Source organism: Rana temporaria, chromosome 10 (genome assembly GCF_905171775.1).
Source record: "Rana temporaria chromosome 10, aRanTem1.1, whole genome shotgun sequence".
NCBI lineage: Eukaryota > Metazoa > Chordata > Amphibia > Anura > Ranidae > Rana > Rana temporaria.
In genome coordinates, this window is record NC_053498.1 from 109283835 (window position 1) to 109299089 (window position 15255).

The following is a 15255-nucleotide window of genomic DNA, read 5'->3' on the forward strand; positions in this document are numbered from 1 at the left end:
GAAGACCCGCAGTACTTAGACTGTGCATCCCCTCCCCCATTGCCCTGTTTGCCCTTTCTGTTCCCTCCACATTTGCTTTTTTCCCAGCACCTGTCCCCGTCTATCAGACTCTCATCTCTGTTTCTGTGTGTCTGGTATTATCTGTAGTCAGGGATCAGGACACGGCTGGAGAGAGTGACTTCATACCACACTCACATTTTCTGTAGGTGTCTGACTTTTCCTAATACACAGAAGCACATTAGCCCCATGGCAGTCCCATGTCATTCCCATCATAGCTGACGCTTTGTCTGGCTGAGCAGTTTCACTTGATGACGTCATTCCTCTCACTCCGGTCTTCCTGGGAAAATCCTGCATTGGCCTAACTCCGACAAACAAGAATGGGCCTATCCCCTGGCTTTGTGCTTCTTTCTACAGAAATAGAAAGACCTTTTTATATCATTAAAAAAAAGGATGATCCTGTTAGACCGCTCATGTGTTTAGTTTTATTGTTGGGAGGTGTACCTGTATTCAGTGGAATGTGAAAATGCTGGAATCTCAGCTCCATATTGAACTAGTGCTCTGGGACACCACTTGTTCTAAAAATAAAGACAAATAAAAGATTGTTAGGACTCTAAAACATCCATTGCTTCACCCAAAAGGAGAAGTTCCGCTTGTCTGGTTCCTCCCGAAGTTTTGGCACTTCATTTTTTTTTTGGGGGGGGGGAGCTGGTACCTGGTTTTGACAGGTACCCGCTCCCACCACTGGTCGGATCACCACTGCGATCTGAGAGAAAGTTTGCCCCCACTCCATCCCCTGCAGCCATCTAGGACAAGTCACAGGTCCCAGAAAGCTGTGGGACCATTCACATATTGCATTCACTGACTGTGAAGCCACAAGCAGTCTCAGTTGGTATCCCAATGTAAAAACTCCGGCACCTGGACCTGAAGACGGCCAAAGGGCAGGCTCGGGTAAAGACAGCGCTGGATTCCTGGACAGGTAAGTGTCCCATTATTAAGTCAGCAGCTACAGGATTTTAAGTTTGTTTCCAACCGCTTTAAAGACTAATTCCAACTTAATAGTAATATTATGCGCTGATTATTAACTTCTGTGATGTGAACCGGAACCACAAACCTTGAGTGATTCAAAATCAGTGCAAAATATAGTTAGTCCAAATGCATGCTAATATGCATGCAACTACAATACACCTCCTGTGTGCACGTGCTGTGTACTAGCTTGAAAGATAGGTATGGGGTGATAAAGTTCTACAGACTCCAAGCTGATTGCTTCACATATGCGTATGAAATCTTCCACAGTTGTACAGCTCATGTGAAAAACAGAGAGACAAAAGAAAACCTCATTGCGCAGATACACACAACCATATGGAAACAATTTTGCCAAGCTTGAGGTCACACTCACGAATCCACCGATTATTGTCAGCAAACAAACAATCCTCATTTGGCTGCTCAGCATACGATGCGTCTCCTCATTCGGATGTGTAATCCGTCTCGTTCTTAGCTCCTCCCCCACGCGTTACGTCACTAGACACGTGACTTAGTCATGGGTAATTCCAACTTATGCATCCCCTTCCCTGTGTGAGGGAGGAGAGAGGGCAGAAGGAATCCAGCGCTGGGCACGGCTGCATCTCCTCTCTCCTTCTTGCCACAGGGACTCAAGCAGGGTTTTCAGGGTGAAGAACTGCTTTAAAGACTAACTCCACATTATGCACCCTTATGCACTTATTTAGACTATATAGTTTTACAAATAACATTTCAATACATGGCAAAGGATTACCAGAGCTATATGGGTTAGCTAAAAAGTCAACACAATAAAAACGTCTTGCTTCGAGGCTGGCTTTGTTCAATTGAAACCTTGGACTTAACCATTAATGTAGGTATGTTTTTTTTTCACAGAAGGTTGTAATGCCGCGTACAGACGGTCGTTTTATGCGATGTAAAAAAACGGCGTTTTTAAAAACGTCAATTTCATTGACCGTGTGTGGGGGAAAACGTCGCTTTATGTCTTGTAAAAAACGACAAAAAAAATTGAAGCATGCTTCAATTTTATGTGTCGTTTTTCAAAACGTCGTTTTTTGTGTCACAGAAATTGACCGTGTGTAGCAAAAAACGACATTTTTGAACCCGCGCATGCCCAGAAGCTAGTTATGAAGCAAGCTTCAATGGAAAAAACGTGGTGAACGTAACCTCGCTTTGCTAGAGCATTGTGAAAAAACGATGGTGTGTAGGCAACGTCGTTTTTTAAAATTGAAGTTTCAAAAACGTTGCTTTTTTACTTCACAGAAAACGTCGTTTTTTTACATCGCATAAAACGACTGTCTGTACGCGGCATTAGGCTAGGTTCTCACATATGCAAACTGGATGCATTTTAAACCCTATCCAATTTTCATGACATGTGAAAGAACATTGCTTTCTATTGTGCCTGTTCACATATGTCCAGAGTGCGGATTCAGTGCAAATTGAAAAAGTCCTGTCAGTTTTCCAAGCAGTGCGGTCCCACTTAGGTGCGAATTCAGGCCCATTGACTTCTATGGGAATGCTTCTGAATCGCACATGTCATTCAGTTGTCAACAGGATAAAATCCTGACCTGATCCTGATGTAAAACTGTCCTGAAACGCTGAACAGCGACTTTGTCAATTAGCTTTGAAAACGGAGCTTCAATTTGCACTGCACATGTGTGAACCCAGCCTTAAAGCGGGAGTTCACCCATTTATTTATTTTTTCTCTTTTCCCCTTAGATTCCTGCTCGTTTTGTCTAGGGGAATTGGATAGTTGTTTTAAAATATGAGCTGTACTTACCCGTTTTCGAGATGCATCTGCTCCGCCACTTCCGGGTATGGGTCTTCGGGAGCGGGCGTTCCTTCTTGATTGACAGTCTTCCGAGAGGCTTCCGACGGTCGCATCCATCGCGTCACTAGTAGCCGAAAGAAGGCGAACGTCGGTGCGGCTCTATACTGCGCCTGCGCACCAACGTTCGGCTTCTTTCGGAAAATCGTGACGCGATGGATGCGACCGTTGGAAGCCTCTCGGAAGACTGTCAATCAAAATAGGAACGCCCAGTCCCGCAGCCCATACCCGGAAGCGGCGGAGAAGATGCATCTCGTAAACCGTAAGTACTGCTCATATTTTAAAACAACTAGCCGATTCCCCTAGACAAAACGAGCATCAATCTAAGGGGAAAAAGTATATTGTAGGGGTAAACCTCCGCTTTAAAGAGTAATATCTGAAAATGAGCTGAGTGCCTCTCCTGGCAGGACATGTCCCCATAATATTGAAATACAATGTTATATACATATATATATATATATATATATATATATATATATATATATACACTTTACCACTGTACAGCCTCTTAAAGGGGAATACCAGTTTATACCATTTTGTTTTTTAGGAATACAAAACTACCACTTTAAAGTATACCTAAAGCCAAAATGTGTCTGTGGTGGGGGTAGGGGTTGAATTGAAAGTGTTTTTATTGTTTGAAGTAAAAGGAATGCAAGTGCTCCACTCTGTCATGAGGAACAGTCCCTGCGTCCTCTGGCAATCTTTAGGCGGTTCAAGCAGCACTCTGTTCCCATTTCATACAGACTATAGCCAGCACCCATGAGCAACTCATATCTGAGTGAGTGAATAACTTGTATACAAATGCGAACTAAATCGCCTATCTCCTAGGTTTTTACTGCTGTTTATGTACACTGATAGGAAATCCAAAATTGTACAGCTTCTATGGGAATAATGGAGAAATCTTCCAATGGGGATATTGATTGGGGCAAGGGTGGGAAGGTAAAGGGCTGGCAGAATGGTGTAGGGTAGGGAAGGTGGAGGGGTAAGGGAAGTACGGGATAAGGTAAGTACAGGGTACGAGGGTTGTGAGGTGAGAATGGAACCAGTAGGGATCTGAAAGCTATTTGTAGAGATCTAAGAAGTCCAGAGGTGTCTATATTCTTTATAAGTAAGGAGGTCAATCAATTAAAACAGTCATATATTTGTTCTTGGGTACAGGAAAGTATAGAAAACTGCATGACACACAACATGGAACTTTTATATTCTAATTAATAAATTGCAAATCCAGTTAAACATCGAATTTCACAATAACGCAAACTTCTACTTCATAAAATATTTTATAATTCTGTCATGCCAATTTTTGCAATCACACTGCACAATAAGCAAAATGATACTGCTATTTGCACCTGTTATATTACCGTTACCTGTGTTACCTCTCTAATTAATAGACAATAAATGAGCCTCATCTTGGGCCCCCCCCCCCCCTCAGTGGCGGAAATGCCAGAGCCCAGTCGCCACCTTTGTGGCCCTGGTAGTTCTGCAACTGGTGTCAGTAGTTTTTTTTTTTGCTGTTTTTTTTTGTATTTACCATTTTATTTATTTATTTTTAAAAATACATTTTTTTATTATTTTTTACTTATTTTAAGGACCCTTTTGGGGGGCTTTGGTGAAATATTAGGGGTCTAAACAGACCCCTGATGTCTCACTTTTGAGACAGAGAAGGGTACTGAGGATAAATGTATCAGTCCCTTTCTCTGCAGCCTCAGCTGCACAGAACGAATGGACAGGAATAGCTATGTACAGAGCTTCCCATTCCGTTTATTCATGAGCTGAAGTATAGTAAATTTACTAAGCTTCAGGTATGAATTAATAAAAATAAAAAGTCAGCGATCGGTAGTGGCCTCTTCCTCACTCTCCATCCTGACAGATCCCCCGCAGCAGCTAGCAGGAGGTTGAAAGGGGATACCCGACAGCGCCGTGAGGGGGGCAGGGAAACACACAGGGGACCAGGACAGCAGGACAATGATAGAGAGGCAGCAGGAGAAGCATGTAGAGGAACCGATGCCCTCCATTTCCTTCCTGCAGCCGCTAAATGTCTGCCGGAGGGAGAGGAGGAGAAGCGGGCATTCAGCTGCTATATGCTGCCACCCTCCTATCCCGTTGTAAAGGGGGGCTGCATGACCCCCTGGAGCATAGGGCCAGGACACAATGGCAACCCCTGCGATCAGAGTGCCCATTACAGCTCACAATCCAAACGGAAGGGTCAAGTTATACAAAGGGCAATAACTGTGAGGGATGAGCTGATGGAGAAAGTAAAAGTACATTTTATTAGTTATGGGCAGGATAGGCTGTTTCTTGTTCTATTCTGAATTATATTTGTTGGGTGAGCAGAAAACCAATGGAGGGATTGGCAGAGAGGGGTGGCATACCTCTTAATGCAGCTCTATTTTAGCCATTGTGTTCAGGCACATTGTGGCGCTTGGGCTCGTATTTTAAAGCAGCATTTAGGGGCATTAAAAATGCTCCTAACCTGCATTCAGAGAGGAGCTTACTGGCATAATTTGGGCACATACACACATAAATTTGCATGTATGCACATAATTTAATTCCATTGGCCAGAATAAATTAAAATTCCAACCAATAGAATGAGTTTACATCCATACACCTGTAAACATGCATAATTGCACACCAAAACAAGCTTCTTCTTTTTTTACGCTGGATTCTGCCAGTTCCAGGCAGAAAGATCCAGCATACACAGGTGTATCTTAGTACTCCATTTGTATAAAGCCCTAATCTCTATTCCACCTGGCAAAGGATTATAGAGAGATAACAGATTTCTGACAGTTAGGCCCCATACACACCATAGAATCTATCCGCAGATAAATCCCATCAAATGGGTTTCTGCGGATAGATCCTATGGTGTGTACACTCCGTCGGATATCTATCCGCAGATAAATCTCCCCTGGGATGGATTTCCAGCAGATGGATATTTGCTGACATGCTCAACAAATCCATCTGCTGGAATCCATTCCAACGGATGGATCCGCTCGTCTGTACAGACTTACCGGATCCATCCGTCCAAAGGGATTCCCCGCACGCGTCGTAATGATTTGACGCATGCGTGGAATTCCTTATATGACAGCGTCGCGCCCGTCGCCGCGTCATAATAGCGGCAACGGCGCGACACGTCATCGGCAGAGGATTTCAGCGGGGATTTCAATGCGATGGTGTGTACACGCTATCGCATAGAAATCTGCTGAAATCCTCGAGAGGATTTATCCGCGGATACGGTCCGCTGGACCGTATCTGCGGATAAATCCTCTCGTGTGTATGGGGCCATACAATAGCAGTTTTTATAAATGCAATTTTTGATTTCACAAACAAAAAGTTATGAGTATTTATATTTTTCAGCCAATCCAGTAGCAGGTTTATGCCACTGGTGCATGTTGGGTGAGGTTATAAATATTTGGGACAGATAATGTGTTCGCTTTCTTCCCTTGGGCCGAGGGTCTAGGGATGTGCTGCTAAATAGAGCTCTGCTGTTAGGCCAATTTTTTTTTTTAAGAATATGTAGCACCCCTCTGACACCCCAAAGGTAGGAAGACACCTCCAGAGGCAGGGGTAGGCTAACATTTCACCCCCAGGAGTCCATGGCTAAAATGGGTTAAGGGAGAGAGGATAATGGGACCAAGTCACTTTTGTCTTTTTCAAAAAAAAATGCGAAACTGTTAAGGAAGTGAGGGTTAGGAGTCCCAGGTAGCTTAGAAGATCACTTACAGACTCCCCAGATCAATGTCCAGCTTCACAGTGTCAGAACCTTTAAGTTGACCCAACAACACTAAGAATGTTCCCAGATTTTAGTGCATCCTCCTATTGAGTCTCCAGGGACTTCTGAGAGACCAGCCTTCTTCCTGCCTCTTTCCAGAAAGGGGCCTGCCCTGGGTCTTTTCCTTGGCACAGCTTTCTCCAGATCAGGCAGGACAGCTTCAGGACCACTTCAGCACCCTATAGGCCCCAAAACAGGCTATTGGCCTAACAGCAGAGCTCTATCCAACAGCACATCCCTAGACCCTCGGCCCAAGGGAAGAGAGCCAACACATTGCCTGTCCCAAATATTAATATCCTCACCCAACATGCACCAGTGGCATAAACCTGCTACTGGATTGGCTAAAAAATATAAATATTCATAACTGTTTGTTTGTGAAATCTTATGATATGACCAGTGATACCAGTGATATCTACTGGCAACAATGAGAAATCACGAGCCAATTTAAGCTTAGGGAAAAACCAGGTGAAAAATGATACAATCAGTCTGAGCTAACTACAGCCCAACTTAAAACTAAACTGGCCACTCGTATATTAGACTGGTTCCATCACTCTTCAACCAAACTCTGGGTTCAGTTGGAAAGCCACATGAACCCAGTTGAACTCTCCGCTCTCCCATGGACCTCACCTACAGTTCGGGGGGGTTCGGGCCCTTTAGGCGACCTTACCCTTCAAACGCTCCAGATCTGGGATCGCCTGCGACCCAGGAGGGGCTTGTCGAACCACATGGGGCCTATGACTCCCTTCTTTGGGACCCCGGCCTTCCCGCCGGCCATGTCCGTAACGAGATTCGGACCATGGCGAAAGGAGGATCATGGGAGGCTTGCCCAGGTCCTTCGAGCAGACCCCACCCTGAGGGCTGATACCCCGACCGATCCGACCTCCCGACACCCCATGCGGTGGCTTCAGAGGCAACAGATTACTTCTTACATTCGAACCTTCCCATCCATTCCGGACATCCTTGCTGAACCGACGGGGTTTGAAGCGCTGCTTCTGCAGGCGGAACCTCCAACACATGTGATATCTCAACTCTACTCCATGTTGCTCAGTATCTTCTCCCCTGACCCCCCGTCATATACAGTGGCCTGGGAGACGGACTTTCGTCACTCTATCTCCCTTATAGACTGGAAGAAATGTTTTATCCTGACGCACAAGCTATCCTTGGCCACTAAGACCCAAGAGAAGGGGTTCAAGTTACTAACGAGATGGTACAGATGCCCAACAACTATCCACCATTTCAATTCGGCAGTGCCGGACACCTGCTGGCGGTGTCTTGGATCTCGGGGAACCATGCTCCACATCTGGTGGGAATGCCCTCCTGTACAGGGATTCTGGCAGCGGATTTTCAAATTGTACTGCAAACTGATGGCGACCTCTATTCACCCTTCCCCTGAGATGGCTCTCCTATCTATACTCCCTGGCACGTTCAAATCCATCAAAAACGATGTGCTACGACACTTCCTGGCGGCGGCCAGAGTGGTGATCCCCCGCCATTGGAGATCGACAACCGTGCCTTCCCTGGGGGACTGGGCTGTTGAAGTGGACCGCATAAGGGACCTTGAGCGTCTGTTAGCGGAAGAGGGTGGTAAAAGCGAGCAGTTTTCTCTCACCTGGACTTCATGGTCCATGTTCCGATACTCTTCTGAGTTTATCTCTTGGGCTGAGGGTGGCCTGGATGATGTGACCCTGACGCCATGATGGAGCGACTCTTGTCCCTTGACCCTTTTCCCCTGTCTCTCTGCCCCCCTCTTTGTCTGCCCATGCTTCTTCTCCTTCTCTTGATCTCAAAATGCTTCCTTAGGAATCTATAGAGCTAAACGTATCATGGCCCCGACCCACTTAGTATTCCTGATTCGTTATGTGACCCCATGTCCTATTTTGCCTGCAGACTCAGGCACTATCTCCCCTAATATGCCATATACGGCGCAACACTGACCCCCTCACAGTTACGAGGTTGGTAGATGCAAATAATATTCATATTATATATTTGGGGATTGTTTAATTGAACGGCCTTGTAGTGGCCCGCGTACACATGCTCTCGTTCCCATTTCTCAAGTATCTTAGACATAAGTTTGTTATGTCAAACACGTTGCTTACTGCTGATGTAAGTGTTTTCACTGTATTTAATGTTTGAGACGCTATCTGTCTATGTGTTTCTTCCTTTTCTTCTTATGAATAAAATAAGATTGAATTAAAACTAAACTGGCATAGTAGCTCTTGTTTATGACAAGGGGGCTACAAATATATAGCTAAACTAAAGTTTTCCTATATATTTGGCCGGAGTTTTACCTTAAAAAGATACTATGGTAATTTTTTTTTTTTTTTAACGTATACAGCTACCAATTTTGCAACTGCTGACTTTTAAGAAAAAGTCACTCACTAGTTCAAAGTCCAGCACTGTCCTCACCCAGGCTAGTTCTTTGGATCCGTGCCACTGATGTCTTTTACAATTGGCTCCCCACTGTGCATGCACAAGGTAGGATATGCTGCGCTTTCAAATTGGATATGCAGCATCCTGGAACATGTGACATGTCTGAGGATGAGCAGAACCTTCATTTTTAAGTGACGTTCCACTTTGAATGATTCACGATTGCATTCAATATATTTACAGGTAAAGAATAAAATTCCAAAGCTCTGACATTTCCTTGTTAAATTCCATCATTGCAAAACCCCACAAAAAACTGTCATTTGTTCCTGTGAAAATGTTTTTATTTTCCTTTTACTATTCTGATGAAAAAAAAAAAAATAGTATGATCTTTGTCTCGGACCCACTTGTAAGCCCATACATTAGGTTCAGTTTATTAGAATATAATATACAATAAGAATAAAGGCTTTCGGGGCGTGGTCTGGAGCCGCATGGAGTAAGACGTGCTGAGTGAGAGCTCCGCTCGTGGCTGATCCTTTGCATAAGAATCCTGGGGGAATCTTCCCTACCAACCGACCGCAGGCACATCCATCCCTACCCCCGATACTCGGGACCAACATGTCGCCCCCTAAGAGACCCGGAACCCTCGCTAAACAGGATAAAAGCCGACATGGTGAGCGGGACACGGGGGAGGAAGATGGCGCCGCCATGCTTCAGGGGGGAGAGGATCGGCCTTCTGGTGATACTGCCCGGGTCCTGGAGGCTATCGCTGCCTGCCAAACCTCCCTCACCTCCCGGATCGAAGAGGTGAAGGTAGACATTTCCCATATGCGGCATGATATGCATAAACTACGTGAACGGGTGTCGGAGACGGAGCGCAGGCTGGAACACGTAGAGGATGGCCTACACCCGCTCCAGGTCTCGGTGGAAAGTCTGCAACACCAGCTGCAAGCGGTGCTCTCCAAGCAGGACGATATGGAGAACCGCCTTCGAAGGTGTAACTTACGTTTTGTGGGGCTCCCTGAGCGCTCTGAAGGAGTGGACCCCCCCACCTACCTTGAAAACCTGCTCATCAAAACTTTTGGCAGAGAGGCCTTCTCCTCCACTTTCGTTGTGGAGCGCGCCCATCGCCTAGCCGCCAAGCCCCCTCCTGAAGGGGCACCCCCGAGGACCTTCATCGCTAAACTGCTCAACTACCGTGACCGTGATGCTGTCCTCAGGCTTACCCGTGAGAAGGGGAACATCCCTCTTGGTAACACCACCATTGCAGTCTTTCCGGACTTCTCCTCGGAGGTACAGAAGAAAAGGGCACGCTTCACGGAGGCAAAGCGGCAACTCCGAGTACACCACCTGCCGTACGCCATGCTTTTCCCTGCACGGCTCCGGGTCGTATGTGACGGTAAGGCTCAGTTCTTTGAGGATCCGCAGGCCGTTCTATCCTGGCTGGAGCGACGCGAGGGCGCCGGATCATCCCACACCTGAGTCCCCGTCCCCTGCATGAAGTGCTGGCTGTTCGTCCCGCAACACCTACCTTGGTACTTCTCCTTGGCATCGCTGCCCCTGCACCGCAGACTTCCTAAACCGTGAGTTGGCCATGTTGCCTCCGGGCCTCCCCCTGCCCCCTCATCCTTGTCCACCCTGACGGCCAGCTCACCCCTCTCCTTACTCCCCCAGACACTGTTTCCTCTATCTTGAGCCACGGGCGGCTCACCCACGCAGGTGTCCCATATAACCGGATACCCCCCTTGCACCGCCGCGTGCTCTTCAGTTTGGTCGCCCCCTTGACCGCGCTGGTTGCCCTGAACTTAGGGTAATGTCATCGCCCCTGGCAACCACCGCAAAGCCGAAGTTTCCCTGGCCAGCCCTTACCCCCAGACTTTTGGTGGGCGGTAGGGTGTTACACCTGCTATGCCGGTCCAGTGTTCCTGCAGGACTTGGTTCTTCTGCTGACCAAGAAGTTATTTATGTTTTGTTTTTTTTCTTTTTTCCCTTACAAATGTCAATGTGTCGCACAACTTTTATTGTATGTTTTTCTGTGCTCTTGCTCATGTTGGATGGTCCCTCCATTGCCCGGTGGGCCTCGCACCTCCCCCGGTCGGTCTCTGCTGGGACCCCCGGGGGACGTGTGACTTCCACCGGATACTCTGTGATTTTCCTATGTGCTCACTGTAGTTGTGTGGAGGCGTTGGTATGCCCCGAACTGTTGGCCGCCTCCCAGCTCCTGGGGGGGCGGTCTTGTTATCCCTGTTCTCATCGCATCTACCCATGGCATCCCTTAAGATAGTAACCTGGAACGTGCGCGGTCTGGGAGACCGCGTTAAACGTTTGGCAGTCCTTTCCCATTTGAAATCCCAACGTGCAGATATTTCCATCTTGTTAGAGACGCATTTGGTGGAGCAAAAACAGCTGGGACTCAAAAAAGCTTGGGTGGGGTGGGTTTACCAGGCCCCCCACACCTCTAACTCCCGCGGGGTGGCGGTGCTGGTGGCAAGATCACAGCAATTCCTGCTCCACGAGTTGCAGTCAGACCCCCAGGGCCGCTACCTATTTCTGCATGCCACCATTGGAGGCCTTGAGATACTTCTCCTTGCCTTCTATATCCCTCCCCCCTTTCAATTTGAGGCCCTTCAGCGGGGGGTAGCTTACATGGCTCTGCATCCCTCAGTACCTGCCGTTTGGGCAGGTGACTTTAATATGGTCATTTCCCCGTCCCTGGACAGATTGGGTCCAAGCGCCCCGGTGGGTCCCTCGCCGGGGATCACTAGATTTGGTAGGTTTCTATCTGAATTTGCCCTAACCGACACCTGGCGACATAGGCACCCGACTCAACTAGAATTCTCCTGTTTCACCCCCTCCCGCGCAGTGATGTCCCGCATAGACCTTATCCTTGTAACCCCCTCCCTTCTCCCACATCTCTCCGAAGTAGGATTTGACTCTAGGTCACTTTCCGATCACTCCCCGTACTGGGTCAAACTTAAGCTCCCGTCGCCCCCCGTAGCCCAGACCTGGCGCCTTAATCCCTTCTGGCTGAGAGTCCTCCCTGACCTGGACTCCGTCGGGGCTGAGTGGGACCGCTTCTTTACTACAAATGATGGCTCCGCCGCGGCGGGTCCTGTTTGGGAGGCGTTTAAGCTCCACGCGCGCATGATCCTATCCTTTCGCATTAACAGACACAAGGCCTCGTCCAGGTCGCTACTCCGCCAGGCGGAGGAGCGACTTGGGACTCTCGAGCGGGCTTTCCGTGCCGACCCGTCGGATAATACCGCTTCCCAACTTCGACTACAGATTAGGCTAACGGACCAACTGCACCTTGAAAAAGCGCGTCAGGGAATCTTTTTCAGTAAACAGCGTATGTACGAACATGGTGAGCGAGCCGGCCGGCTCCTTGCCTATATGGCACACCTGGAACACAAGCCCCCTGTGGTTGTGTCCCTCCGTGCGGCGTGCGGGGCTCTACTATCGGACCCTGACCAGGTGGCTGACGAATTTAGGTCGTTCTACTCACAGCTGTACACCTCCACCTCACAACATACCGCGGAGGAGCTCTCCGCCTTTCTGCGGGATGTCACCTTCCCCACGTTATCTGCGGATCAGGTATTGATGCTGGAAGCTCCCATCACCGCTGTATGTGTGGAGACAGCCATGGCAAGCCTCCCCACCTCTAAAACCCCGGGCTCCGACGGGCTTCCCCTCGAATTCTACAAGCACTTTCAGGGCACTCTTGTTCCTAGACTGTGCGCGCTTTACAATCATGTCTTTGACACTGGCACGCTCCCCTCCACCATGTGCGAAGCTCTCATTGTTCTGATCCCTAAGCCTGGCAAGGACCCCTTGCTCCCCGAATCCTACCGCCCCATCTCACTCCTCCAACTGGATGTGAAAATCCTAGCCAAAATCCTCGCCCTGCGTCTCAATAAAATCATAACGAGCTTGATACACCCTGACCAGACCGGGTTCATGCCCAACAAAAACACTGCCTTTAACCTTCGCAGGTTGCACATGAATCTTCAGGCTCAGCATGCGGAGGTGGGCGCCAGAGTGGTAGTTAGCCTAGACGCTGCCAAGGCCTTCGATTCGGTCGAGTGGGAGTACCTATGGGAGTGCCTCGGCAGATTCGGGTTCGGTCCCCGCTTTGTGAAGTGGCTTCAGCTTCTTTACCATGCCCCCACAGCGCGCATTAGAGTTAATGGTAGAACCTCCTCTCCTTTTCCCCTGTCTCGCGGCACTCGTCAGGGTTGTCCCGTTTCGCCTATGCTCTATGCCCTTGCCGTGGAGCCCCTTAGTATAGCCCTGCGCAGTCATCCTGGGATCAAAGGGTTGCGTTGCGGTCGGGTTAATGAGCTTCTCAGCCTATACGCCGACGACATGCTGCTCTACCTATCGGATGCGGGTCCTTCGCTTCAAACAGCTCTCCAAGTTATATCACAGTTCGGGGAATACTCGGGTTTGCAGATCAATTGGTCTAAGTCCCACATCCTTCCCCTGGACCTCGGCCCTCCCACTGCGGCGCAGGCGGCCCTCCCGCTAGTACGAACGGACGTCATTAAGTACCTGGGTGTCCTTGTCACTAGGTGCCCCCAAGACTATATACGCCTCAATATTGAGCCATTATTCCATACTCTGAAAACCAAAACACAAGCATGGTCCCGTCTCCCCCTCGGAGTTATGGGCCGCATAAGCCTAGTTAAAATGATTCTCCTCCCTAAGCTGCTCTACGCCTTCTGGCACGCCCCGCTGTATATCCCCCCCCGTATTTTTAAATCCATGGAATCCATTATCAACTCGTTTATATGGGGCTCCTCCAGGCACAAGCTGCCGTGGCGGGTTCTGAAGTGCCCCTCCAGTCAAGGCGGCGCTTCGGTCCCCGATCTGTTCCTCTACTACGTGGCATCCCAGCTCTCCCACTTTTACTATATTCACCACTCGGACAGGGGGCGCTACCTGGCCATGGTCTGCTCTAAGGCCCCTGGCCCGGTCTCGCACCCCTTTCAGATCCTTTTCTGTATACCCCGCGGCCTCCGACGGACAGGTGACAGGAGTCAAATACTCTTCCACCACCGTAAAATATGGCATACTGCCCTGTCGGTCGGTGAAGCCCCGTCCCCGCACTCCCACACACCCCTCTGGGATAATCCTCTCCTGCCCGAGCTGGCCACGGTCCCAGACCGTGGTCTTTGGGTTAGGAGCGGAATTATCTACCTCACACAGGTCGTTGCCAACGGCTCGGTCAGGACTTTTCAGTCTCTCAAAGACACCCATTCCCTAGCTAACCATATGCTCTTTAGGTATCTTCAACTCCGTCATGCACTTTCCACTCAGTTCGGTACTGACATCCCAGTGCTTGAGATCCCGCAGCCTGTTGACATTGTGTTGGGTTCAGACCCCAAGAAACTGATTTCACAACTTTATTTATACCTCCTCGCACCCTCGGCGACTGCCACTCTCCAGCGGACAAAGTCCCGTTGGGAATCCGACCTGGGAGCGGTGTCGGTGGAGGACTGGGACGAAGTCCTTATTAATTGCAGACTAGTCTCCCCCAAAATCTCCGACCGCCTTACCCAACTCTACATCCTACACCAGTCGTACCTCACTCCATACCGAATCTCGAAGTTTAGGCCGGGTAGTAATCCAAACTGCCCGGGCTGTGATTTCCCCAATGCCTCCTTTTACCATCTCATCTGGGACTGTCCCTGGGTGCAAGGGTTTTGGACCCAGGTGGTCCAATTTCTCCACGATCGTATGGGCTCCCCGCTCTCTCTAAGCCCTCGCCAATGCTTACTTGGGCTCTTTTCGCTGTCTGAGGCCGAGAAGTATCTTAATGTCTTTCTGCAAGAGACATTATTCCTGGCCAGGCTTCAGATAGCGAAAACGTGGATGCGAGGCCCCCCCCCTACCCTTCAGCAATGGATCAGAGCTGTTAATGCTCCTCTGCCTTATAAAAAGCTTCTCTATGTTCACAGGGGTTGTCCCGACAAATATCATAAGGTCTGGGACAGATGGTTGGGTGAAGCCTCCACCTGTGTTGCTCCAGATGAATGAAGTCCTGTATTATTTCCTTTTCCATACATCTAGAACCCGACCTGTATGCTTGCTTTATCCCCGATTGTGTTCTGCAATTGCACAGATGATTAGCCCTTTATTTTACTGTGACTACTGTATCTATACGTATGATAATGACATTGTATTTTGTCCTTGCTTGTGGTGCATGTTGCACCGTTTTACACCCCTTTTTTTGTAACTCGTTTATATTATGCTCAATAAACGACGTTTTGATTTAAAAAAA